General features: G+C 42.5%; 1 protein-coding gene across 1 annotated transcript in view; it reads left to right on the forward strand.

The window, feature by feature from the left end:
* Positions 1 to 13,149, forward strand: part of apol (apolipoprotein L) — a 194,109-nt gene that overhangs the window by 99,775 nt on the left and 81,185 nt on the right. The gene's annotated exons all lie outside the window — the stretch shown is intronic.

Below are 13,149 nucleotides of genomic sequence, written 5' to 3' on the forward strand. Positions count from 1 at the left end.
CTTAACACACCCCTGTGTTCTCCACTCTGCCCTGAGGCACATGCTAAACATGTCCTTTTAAAAAGGCAATTTAAACATGTTGCATATGCAATGCTTTGCACATATCTTTACAGTAAATGCAAAAACATGACAGAAGCTGCTGAATCCCCTTTTCTTCCCCTGGTGCAGACTAATGCTGACATGAATGACCTTTCACACTATCAAAACTGCTGAACTCAGCTGAACCCAGCCAAATGTAGACTGTGATTGATTCAAGATGTTACACCTTCTTTCCAAAGTGATATCTGTTGATCAGGAATACATGTAATAATACTTATACTGTACACCTATTAGTAGATGCATAGTCTGCAGTGGTTATGCCTAGCTAAAGTAGTGGTCACAGTTGAGGATAGGGCAGTCTGTGAACTCCAGTCTGTATTCATAGAAGAGTGTAACCTGATGGGGTGAGTCCTCTGGTCCCCCTGTGAAGCCACACTCCCTCAGAGAGCTCTCTGGAGGGAGGAAGGACTCCTGGGATGGGACCCTGGTTCTAAACACCTGCAGCCTGGAGCTCTGGATCCCAACCTGCTCTTTGATGACCCTGGTCAGGCCCCACACCCTGGTGCTGCTGGGGACCACCACCTCAAAGTTTCCTGGATGGGGTCCACCGTAGTCAAACGGTATGAGTCTGAGACTCAGAAGAATGAACCTATAACAATGTTTCACAATGGAAAAGATGAAAGGAAAATATATTTCTAACCAATGGCTTTATTGTTGTCTATTCCATGTGCAGTGAGATGCAAAGTTATATGAGGTGTGTCACAAAGTGATTTAGTGCTGATCACAGAGCTCTGAGTGTCAGAAATAACTTTGTCCAGAGAGGCTTGGTCCACACGGTTAACCTCGGAGATATTCTGTTTCGGTAGCAGCAATTTGTGGGTTGCTCCCTACATAGTTACAGTTTGTCAAGTGCTGCTTGTTTATTCCAATTTAACCACAATGATATGTGAAACAATTCCTCTGGTGTACAAATTGATGTCTGTCTTTTAAGACATAAATATAAAACATTTTACACAGGCCGCTTTGAACATCAGGACAAACATCAATTCCTGACATGCATCTTAAATGGGGGTGAATTTGAGTCTGTACTATGTTAAAGTACTGTACAGTATGCATTATATGGATATGTCTTAGTAGTGTGTACTACTACTTAGTAGTAGTCTGTGTGTATGGATATGTATGTGTCTATTATGACATACATTAGGTGTCATACATATTACATACGTGCTTGCTTACCTCTTTGTCTCAGGATGGGCTGGGCTCCACAGTCCCAGCTGGCAGCGAGGGCAGGGCTTCAGTTTCTCCCTGGTGATCTCCAAACAGCAGGGACCATCTTCACCCCAGGAGCCCTGTCTCATATCATCCTCTACTCTCTCTCCTTCACCCTCCTCCTTTTGCTCTGATATCAATGTGCGTATTTGGTCAGCATCCTCCCCTTTCTCATCTCTTCTCCTTGTACCCTCCAGTCTTCGGGACATAATTGACCATCATTAATGCCATTCAATGGAAACATGCTAAAGTGACTAAAATGTGCTGAAAAATCCCCCCAAAAATCCTAATTTGCTTTACCTACTGTACCTTGCTCTCTGTAATTGGTTGTTCATGTCTCTGTAATGGATCTCTCCATTGTTGCCTGTCTTCAGCAGCTGAGCCAGCATGTACAGCTGAAACTGTAGACAGGGGATCCCCAAGTCTTTAATCCCTAAGAATGAGAAGGATTCAATGAAACATGTATTGTTAATAGTGGGTTTTTCCTGCCTTGCACTAGAGAAATTGTACATGTATCTTTTAAGCCAGCAGATGGGTTTGACTTATTGGTCTCCCAAGGTTCTTCTGTGATGACTTATTCACAAAGTCACCAACGCAAAGGGGCTAGAGAGCCAAATAAATTGAAAAGGCAGGATTGTGACTAAACGTTTCATCCTCTAGCCTGTGCTGCTCAGATCTATGATGAGAGAGAGGATGATGCTATCTGTGCAATGAATCACCCATTGAATGGCTTTTACCACAGAGCCACAGAGCCATAGAGCCGTTGCTTGGGTTTAAGGCTGACTGTGCTCCTTAGTTTTCCTTGGCTCAAACTTTCTGGAGGATTAATGCTTTCGTCAGTACCAATGTACAGTTTACTCAATGTCCGTGGCCTGAAGGACAAAAGGAACATTGTTCTGTTTTTGTTTCCCAGGACAAGCTTTTATATATGGGGGGTGAGAGCCCCCAATTCAAAGCTCCGTCAGACCATAAGCACTTACAGTATATCTTCAATGAAACCACACAGTGGCATTTAGACAGTAATGACTAAGGGGTCTCATAAAAAAGCTTTGTACATGTATCTCTTACACCAGTGATTTCCTTTATAATACTTTTAAATGAGCTGGGAACAGCTGATTACAGCTGGCTTTAGAAGGAATTGACTGTCAAAAAGGCTCGAAAAGTTCAAAACTGAACTCTTAATCGTAAAACAGCATTAAGTAGAGTATTTGCCGTCTGCATGAGCTAATCCTCACAAATGCCTTAATTGTTGCCATGAGACCCAGATGAAAGCTTTGAGACAGATTTTCAGCTGTTGCCTGCTGGGAATGAGGGTGTACGAGTACAGGGAGATTACCCAGCTCTAAGTTCTCCATGCTGATGGTTCCGCTCCGGTCTGTGTCATAGTAGCTGAAGACCTCCTCAGCCTGCTGCTGGTGGCCGTGGAGCCAGAGCGTCAAATGGTCCAGGAACCTCTTGTATTCCTCTTGTATACTTTTTGACCTGAAGGACTGGCAGGCTCCCTCCAATGAGGTTGCCTTAGGGGTTAAAACAACACCATCAAGTCCTCATTACAGTGCATCCATAACACGTATTACACCACAACAAGGTGAGAACAACAAGAGCATTTACAGTAAGTGTTCACATAACTTTTTCTAAAAAATTGTGTTGCACCATACCATTTTCTTCTCATTGTTGGTCACCTTTAAAGCCTTATTTTTCTTCTTCCCCATGATGCCCTCGTTGATAGGTTGTCTTGAACAGGAGCTTGTACTGGGTTCTGTGTTTAGATCTGTGGTGGGCTCAGGGTTGAACTGCTGTGTCTCACTGATGCTCTTCTCATAGTCTCTGCTCTGTGCTCTCAAGACACAATTGGATAATAGTTACGGTTTCTCTAAGATTTTGAAAGTGTGTTTCACTGTGAAAGAGAATGTGACTAAACTGCAAATGCTTCTCAATCTCATCTTTGTATTTAGCTTCAAAGCCATAGGACATTCAGACACAGTGATCATATGGAGAATACATCAAAGAAAGTTTATTTGAAATGTATTTGTATAGTTCAATTAAATGACTCGCAATTCAACAATCTTTGTAAATCAGATACAATAGCTACCAACAGAAATAGACGTCATGGGAAATGAATTACAAAGGGCAAAAGAACCATCATGGTTTGTGATGGCTCATCCTTCCTTTCAATCTTAAACAATGAGGGCAGGAAACAACATTGTGGTGACTAGTTAAACACCAAGGGCCTGAGTGTAGCCACTGCTGTCCTAGGCTTCCTCTGTCAGCCCCAGCCCTGAGAGCCCTGCTTCTGCTGGGGTGTGGTTCCTGAGGCACAGCCCCTCCCTCAGACACAGGAAATCCCGTCTGGAGACGGAGGTGCCTTACGTGGAGTTCCACAGGGGCACACAACGTCAGCTCTGGGGTGCACCTCATCAGAGAGACCTAACATTCCAAGCACACTCAGGGCCATCTAGCTGATCACCAACAGCAGGTGAAAACACAGCAATACACCAGTGTATGAGTCACCCACGCATTGCAGTTCCAGTCAGGAAATGTGCCTTGTAGGCAGGTGCAATAATATCTGTGTTCAAATGTAATAAATCACGACTGGGATGCCAACAGCAATACAGAGGGTACCAGGCTTAGGGTTAAACTCTAAGTCTTCTAGAGTGTCTACTGTCTGGCCTTGAGTGTGGCCCTGGTGTTCTAGAGTGTCTTCTGTCTGACCCTGGTGTTCTAGATTGTCTGCTGTCTGACCCTGGTGTTCTAGATTGTCTGCTGTCTGACCTTGGTGTTCTAGAGTATCTGCTGTCTGTCCTAGAGTGTCCTGGAATGTCTAATGTCTGGCCCTGCATGGTGTACAACTACTTTTCATGTTCGTAAAACATGTGCTTTCAGTTAATTTCACAGAGGCCAAAAGGATTATCTCTCACTGGAGCCTTCCTCTATGGATTCATGAAATATCCTCAAGGCACGTTGCTGTCCAAATATTGGAATGGTTACCTAGGAGTAATACATTGATGCATTAACTAAATATGGATAAGAGGAAGTAAACCTTACCTGATCCGCACAAATTGTAGAATTATTGATAAAAGAGATACTAATCTAATCTAATAAGGGAATCTGCAAATAAAATTCAGTTAGGCCTCCATACGAATGCCTGTTTTAGTGATTTTATGCAGTAATAATGTCAGGGCCATTTCACACAGCTACTTCACAAAAGACAAGGCCTCACTACACTGTGCCATATCTTCTGCCATGATAATCTACAGTTGAATGCCCCCAAGTGCATATCATGGTTGTCATTGCAGCTGAAAAGCTTTACTTAAGGTCTAGGAAACTCCTGTGTGACTGAGAAATTAATTGAGACAGTGAATCAAAGGAAAATGTCTCTCAATGTGAATCCAGACATCAATAACTTTGCTCTCAGCGTTTGAAGCAGAAACATTTCCTTCACAGCAGGTAGTCTACTGTTCACTGTACATAATCCCAACTGATGTTAACTCCAACCTCCACAGAAAGAGGTTTTACCCATGAGCTCAGTCTTTCCACCGTGGCCGCCCCTTTTGAACAAATTCAATGTGAAATCCCTTTACAATGGCTGAGCCATAGAGAATAACATCTGTGAAAAATCGTGTTTGCCTAATCAGGTTGCCCCTGTGTTCTCTCAAAGGAACACAAAGAAAGCTTTCTATAGCTCATCTTCCATCTCTGCTGTGTAAACATAATCAAAACTTACAGTAATACAGTAATATATATCAACCCAGTCAACCCAGTGAAAAGATTAAGCTATGTCCATTGTGTCCTGAACTGGCTTAAGGCCTTATTGCAATAGTGTATAAATATGCTAGAGGGTTGAAGTTGGTGTTTCTCACCTCCACTATTATACAGTATTGTGTTACAACGCCCCCTGTAGGAAGAACAACATAACTGCGCTCTCACTGCCACGGTGTAGTTACAATGTAGCAAAAAAAACAACAACAACAGCGTGTTATAACGAAGTTATAAGGGACATCGTTTTGGAGGCGATACCCTCGCTACTCCTGCGATACTCCAGTTCTAATGCTACATATTCGCACATTCACATTGTCACAATGTATCGTGGCTGATGTGGTCGCTTCAAGGTAACCAGCGAAATATAACAAGATATTTGACTATTAACATACAATCATTAGGGTGCTATCACTTACTTCTTTTGGCGTTTGTTTGTTGCCTGTATTTATTCGGCATATTTTCCTCTTGCCTAATAAGGTTTGTTGATTCGTTGCCAAGGGAAGCCACAGAAGACATTCAGTGATTTATTGACCCTAGTCTGCCCTGGCCAGTGAGGATGTGCATGATCACTCAGCCGTGGTACTGGGAATCCGTAAATTATTCACCACAGTTCTGCGATAGTTATTAATATTCACTTTAAGTTACTTTCAATTAATGACTTCGCTTTATTATGGTATTAACTTAATGCACACATTAATAATCTGTTTGCAGTAGCCTATTACTGATGAGCACTTATTCCTGAGGCTAATTCATGATTTTACCACAAGGTGCCAGCATTTTCATCAAATTAGGCTGATGCTGGTCTGAGAGAGGTACATGCCTGTAACCACAATATCTATCCCCCAATTCTTACCTTATCTGAAAGTTATCTGACACTGTATCAGTTGTTATAGTTAACTTCCACCTACCTCTAGTAGTCCTACCGGTCTTGCTCACCAGTCTTGTGAGTGATGTCCTATAGCCAGGAGAGCATAGCAGCCTGAAAGACTAAGCTAGACTCATATCATCACTCCTCAGGATACAAACTACTGTTCATGTCGGTTTTATAGTAGCAATTTACTACTATGAAACGCCATAAGTTGTGACACCCGGTATTCTTCATGCACAAGGCTGTTAACATCTATTTAATTCAGTTACAGAATGGTTGTGCAAAGGCCTGTGTCTGACAGAAATAGGATGTACAGGATTTTGTGATTGCAATTTCTTAGTGACAGGAGAAAGCTACAGATCCTTGCATGTTCAGGAACATGAGGCGAGACAAGTTGTCAGATTTCTCAGTGCTTTAGCCCATTCTGAGGAAATGTACTGTCGGCTGTGGCAGAGCACAGCATCTGGTGCCTCCCAGAGACAATCTTATCAATGCATGACACTGCTGTGCTTTTATTCTACACGCTGGTTGAGAAATTGTGTGGATTATATCCTGAAGGCACGATGGTATCTTAAAAATCAGGTAGTGACTGAATAATTGCTATGCAAGGATGGGCTGCTAAGTCTGCCAAATACTCTGAAGTAAAGGAGAAAATAGGGATAAAACAATACTGATTCTACAGTATGATTGTTTATGTAACCTGACTTCAAACTCTATGACCTCTGAAAAGGGTTTATTTTGGAATTATTTAGACCTTACTGCTAAAAAGACGTGTTTGTTTGGTTAAGTAAAGTTCAGCTCTCACCACCGCTGTGAGACTGGTTAGTATTCCGCCCCTGCATTCTGTTGTTCTATTCTATTCTTCTGTGTTCCGCTGCAGCCTCAGTGAACCGTTTCTTCCAGGCGAGCGTGGGGCTCAGTGGGTGTTCCTCCTCCATGCGTGGCTGGACTGGAGAGCAGGCTGGCTAGGCACTTCTCATTCCGACACTCCCAAGCCCAGCTAGAGCAGAGCACCCTATCAGTGATTCAGATAAAAGAGTATCCGCTCACCTCTGTCCAGCTTCCTTATCACTGTTTTCGAGGTCAACATATCATACGAAGTTCAACTTTCACTTTTGTTTGTTTTGGGCTTTCTTGATGGATCATTCTTGATATGTTTAATACACACCATACTGTAGCTGTGTTCAGTCATTTGGACACATTTTGATGTTGTGGTTTGTGAGCAGCAGGACAGTATCAAATTAATTTAATACATATATCAAGCGCATCACTTGGAACAGTGAACCACTTAAATTAAATGATTTTAACCACAGTCTTAAAACACAGCATGCTTATGGGCCTTGTCTATTACAATGATAATAAGTCAGTCCATCTGTTACCGTTGGGCTTTTTATTCAACAACACAGGGAAAACAAAGGGCTTTAGTGGAGTGTGTACATGGAACACATCCCAAATCTGGGGCAAAGAAGCAGGGAAATTAGTCAGTAGTGCTACTGTAAAATTGAATATTTAAGTCTGTTTGATCAGTGTCTTGGTCTTATCTATAAATGGATATTTGATGCAAAGAGAGTCATTGGATAGGCTACCTGCATATTCTACCTTCTAGAGGAGGTGCCACGTAGGACTGTTATAGTACAGTTTCATACAGATCCACTTCACATTTCTACCTTCTAGAGGAGGTGCCACGTAGGACTGTTATAGTACAGTTTCATACAGATCCACTTCACATTTCTACCTTCTAGAGGAGGTGCCACGTAGGACTGTTATAGTACAGTTTCATACAGATCCACTTCACATTTCTACCTTCTAGAGGAGGTGCCACGTAGGACTGTTATAGTACAGTTTCATACAGATCCACTTCACATTTCCAGGCAGGCGTTCTTAAAATCCATGTAATGCATATTTACAAGGGATGCAGTATGCAAAGTGTCTTGGTCTAGCGCGTGCTGAGTAAGTCCATAAGCCCCCTGGACAATGACAGATTTCACCTTCCTGCAGGCCAATGCTGTCCGGGATTATGACTACTTTCTCTTCCTAAAATGTGCACAAACTGCTGAATAAGAAGGAATAAATAGGCTGGTAGAATATCCTTGGTCCATTATGTATGTAATGAATGTAAATGTGATCCTCATGCATTACAAATACTGTATGCTGTGGGTATCCGTGACATTGTATGAGGACATTGTTTTTGTGTATAAGTTATCGTCTGCAGCTCACCGCAACAAGAGACGAGACAAAAGGGAAGTGCTATCTTTGACAGCGAGACTAATTGCAGTATTTCTTGTCCTTTGATGCTTTATAATCCTGTATTCCTGAGTTAATTCTGTGTCCTTTGTGAGTGTTGTTGCTGCCCTCGCTGTGTCTTGGTGACCGCTGACTGTGCTTGTTTTTGGTGACTGTGATTTTTGTTTACTGAGGCTGTGACTGCAGCGGCTCCACGGTGCTTCTCGGGCAGAGGAACAAAGACAGAGGAAGATCATAGGGAGAGAGTGAATGGGAAGTGTGTAACGATGGAGAGGTGGCATGCTGTTCATGTTGTCTTCCGCTCAGTCACACACTGGCTAGCATAGCGCGTGGAACCCACCAGTATAGCACCCCCTGGAGGCCTCTGACACACACTGGGAGAAAAGTGTTACATGTCACATTCTCTATGTTTCTCTATGTTTCTCTATGTTTCCACATGTATCCATCAAGGAGTCAAGTGATACACAGAAGATGAGCCAGGATAAACATTACATATGACTGCGTCTGCTTAACAAAAGCATCAGTGTACAGTACATAGTACAATTTCCACTCTCACACATGTAGAAGAGAGCCTAAAGCATCTATACACAAAAGTAAGGTTTTATTGTGCAGCTGAATAGCTACCATAACACAAACATCACAGTGTGCCAAGTAGAAGCCTTAATCCATCTAGGGACTGAGACTTGTAGAGATCCATTTGTTCTGCTTCCAATCCTCATTACTCAAGTTACTACTACAAAGCTTGGTTTGTACAGTAGTTATGCTACAAAAATATTGACTAAGGTATTGGATTTCATCTCCATATTAAATCATACTGAGGATATGGAAAACATCAGCTGAGGTTTCAGGATGAGAACAGTTGAAAATCATATTTCTTCATATTTCCAAAAATTAGCATGATGTATATCTGCCAAGCCCATATGACATATTACTATGCATGCACTGCCATGTAGACATAGTCAGGTTCCTGGATTCCTTGTCATTGATTAGGTCAGCATAGATCCATAAGGTGTCTCGCTGCACTCTGATATGGCCTGTGCTTTTTGTCTCTGTCCATGCTTTGAGGCTGTCCTTGTGCAGTGAACAGTCAAAGAGATCAGCTCAAGCTAACTGGGATTCAGCTTATCCTCAGATGGGGACCTAATCGCAAGCTATGCCATAATGATGATCACTTTGAAAAATGGCCCCTCTGAAGTCAGCTCAAAGTGACATTTCATTCACTGCCTTCTGGATATAAATAAATAAGAGCTTGAAGAAGAGGCAGACGGCAGTTCTTAATCCTCCTGCTTTCATTCTGCTGTCTGAGAGAGGGACCGGAATGCTTGGGGAGAGAAGAGGACAGTGGCATGGCTGATGGCTGGCGAGCATAGAGACCTCAGCCAGGAGGGGAAGAGGGGTCACAAGAGCTTCACTTCTACAGCAATGAGACCAGAGCTTACACATTGACTCAAGAGAGGTTTAGAGTATGTAGTCGAAAACCTTCAAGCTTTGCCTGTCTGGAAAAGTAAAAGGGATGCTAGTGTGTGTAGGGAGTTACCACTTCACTGAGACAGTACTGTAGGAGGTGTGATAAGAGCCTATGGAATAGCATGGCGCACTGTACATATACCATTTAAATATGTTATTGTTGACCTCTGTTTCATTTAAGGCCATACCTTGGATACCAAGCAATGCGCTGTGCTACTCATCATAAGCAGGAACAATCGTACTCCTTCCCTCCTATCTATATCTGGCCGTACACTGAAATCTTTTGCTGAACCTTTTCTCGATATCTTAAAAATCTTTCTTTGAGAAGGGACCTCTTTGACTCACACACTCACAGTTTCTCTCGGGCTCGTATGAGTCAAGAACTCCTCATGCGTCATCTTTCTTTGAAAACATATTGGTTTCATTTTGAGAAGCAGGTTTTCATGATACTTTGTACTGTGGAAAAGGTCTTGAGAGACAGAAGTGAATTTCACACACGACGAGCATTTGCTGCTGATTATTTTGAAACGGCCCTTTCGGCTTCAGAAATGTGCTACAGCCAAACGTTGATCAGGTCAGCCCGTCTCAACTGCCTTGTCTCTTTCATGTCCATACATGTGTCTACCACATACCAAACACTTGGTACAGAACCATACATTCAAAATGGTTCTGTTGACCATGAAGTAAAGCAATCGAATCACAGTCACGTGCGCCTCCTCGCCCTCCAAACAGATAGAAAGATAACTGGCCTATTCAAGGCTTGTGTCAGCCCTTCTCCACAGCTATGATTAGAATAGTGTTCTTCTCTTCTCCTTGGTTCAGCTCTGGGAGGTCACATGTGGCAGACACAGATCTGCCTTTAATAAATGGAATGAATAGGGAATAGCTGGACTGTGCTTTGGTGATCTCGGTTTATGTATTGCGCCTACCACAGGCTGTGCATCTATAATCCCCCCTTTGCTCACAGGCAGGGAGGTGGCTGCAGCTGCTTGATAATAAGACAATGTTAATATTCTGTGTAGTAAGCCATGCATCAGAGAGAAAGTCAGAGGATTGACAATGCTTGTGTGAATACCCATGAGCGAGGCTGTGGTGGATTTTCTGAGATGTGCAGTATTTCTTAACACTTACAGTATACACACACACACACACACACACACACACACACACACACATGCTTACACACACACACATGCTCAAACACACACACATGCTCAAACACACACACACATGCTCACACACACACACACACACACACACACACACACACACACACACACACACACACACACACACACACACACACTCTTCCACAGGTACTTACATTGATACATGCACATACACATATACTCTACTGTGCATGGAAACACACACTGTGAATTATGCTTCTCTGTGACGAATGAAAATACTGTACATCTGAGGCAATACTGCAAGTATAATGTACACACACCCTATATTGATACAGGCACATATACATATAGCCTACTGTTCATGGATACAACAAACAAAGATGTCACATTGGTCAAAGTGAATTATGCTTCTCTATGATGAATGAAAATACATCCGAGGCAATGCTGCAAGTGTAGTGTACACACTAAATAAGTCATAGCAGTCTAATTCATGAAATATTCATCAGACAATGTTCATTAGTATCGCCACAATGCATTGAAATACTACATTATCGGTATATTGGACAAATACAAGGCGTTATTAGCTCGAGTTATTGTCCTCTCATAAGGGTCACCTGGTTGCTATCTGTCTTATCAGTGTGTGCACGTGTTTTAGTGTCTGCTACACGTGAAGCTCTCATTCGCTCAAGTGCCCTGGCCTCCGTGGGCAGCTGCTAACTCCACTGTTTAAAGCACATATGCCACATGACAGATGTTCACATTCACAGGAGAGCTTAAAAAAAAAAAGCATCGGGATGGTTTTATTTCCTTACTACTCTGTGCTTGTATAAACAGACAGCTCCAGAAATGATCAATAGAAATGGATTTGGGTTGAGAGGATTAAATAGAATGTTACATAAGCCAGTGGAGTTCGTCTGTTCCCATTACATATTGTCCGACGGGTGGGGTGCTTTAACAAGCGTACCGTAGTACAGAACATTGTTGGTTTTGGATCTCCAACAGTCACTGTTTGGTAAACAAAAGAGGGTGGAAATGGGTGCCGCCAGAAGTCGGTAATTGTTTGCGGCCACTTGTGTTCCCAAGTTAGATTCCAGGCTGGCTGGTTGCCAGACAACTTCTAAACATGCTGGCAACCTCACACACACACATAGAGTCGTGGCTGTCAGGTTTCAAAACACTGCCACAGCACTGGGGACTTATACCCCATGCTATGCAAACATTCCATTTGCAAGGCCCTAATTACATAACTCCATCAATCTTCATCTGATCTTTTCCACAACCCTGACAGGGTAACACAGTGTACCGAAAAGAAAAACACAAGATCAACATCAGGTCAAAGAACTTAAGGCTGGTTATCTGAGAGGAACGAGCTGTACGGAGGTGTAAAAGGATTCCCCTGGGTCTGAGTGGTGTTGAGGAGGAGGCTGTGAGGGGAGTTGAGATTAGGACATTGGACTGCAGCCCGAGGGGATGCTGGGTGCCGAGCACTCTGGTAGATTGCCATGGTAACCTTCAGAGAAGGAGCCCCAGCTGTTAGACAGACTGCTAATAAACACGGCTCCTGTCAATCACACTGGATAAGCACATTTGACATGCAAATCATTCAAAATGAAAAGGGATTTCTAGCTTTTTTTTTAACTCTGTTTATTATTTTGATGTATGGATGTACATTACAATAAGAACATTGAACAACAACCCTAAACATGACATAAAGGAATGTACAGATAAATATATGTATGTATAAATATATACATATATATATCTACTGTACTTAGGTACTTAAAAGAAGAAAACAACAACCCAAAATAAAACACACAAACAAAAACCAGAAAAACAAATAGATTAGAACATGACAAAGTAGCCTACTTTACCCGTTGTTTACGAGTTTGTCGATGTAACAATATTAAACATGGGCAAAGGCATAGAAAAAGGAATGGGAGTAAAGGAATGTAGAATTTATCTATGGACCCCCGCAGCACGAACTGCCATTTCTCAAGTTGGAGATGCTGTAACACATCTCTAATCCCTGCAATATGAGTTTTCAGTTCTGTAGGATCAATTTAGGAGGGTAACAAACATTGTCGCCTGGTCGTCTGGTACCCAAGAGCTGGCCGTCCGCTCCCAGAACCCCGAACAGAACTATCAAAGGGTCTGGTTCTCCGGTCTGTCCGAAGATGTCTGATAGAGTTAGAAAAATAGAGCTCCAGAAATTAGACAGCCTTGGACATATAGGGGGTAAACATTAGAATACATTTTTAGCTAGTTTGGTCTTTGAAAGATGGACATGATGCAGCACTTTAAAATGTATCAGTGATTCCATCGGTGTGCAATCAGGGATGTTAGGGAATGTTGGACCAGTATTACGTCTTATGA

Source organism: Argentina silus, assembly GCF_951799395.1.
Source record: "Argentina silus genome assembly, chromosome: 9".
NCBI lineage: Eukaryota > Metazoa > Chordata > Actinopteri > Argentiniformes > Argentinidae > Argentina > Argentina silus.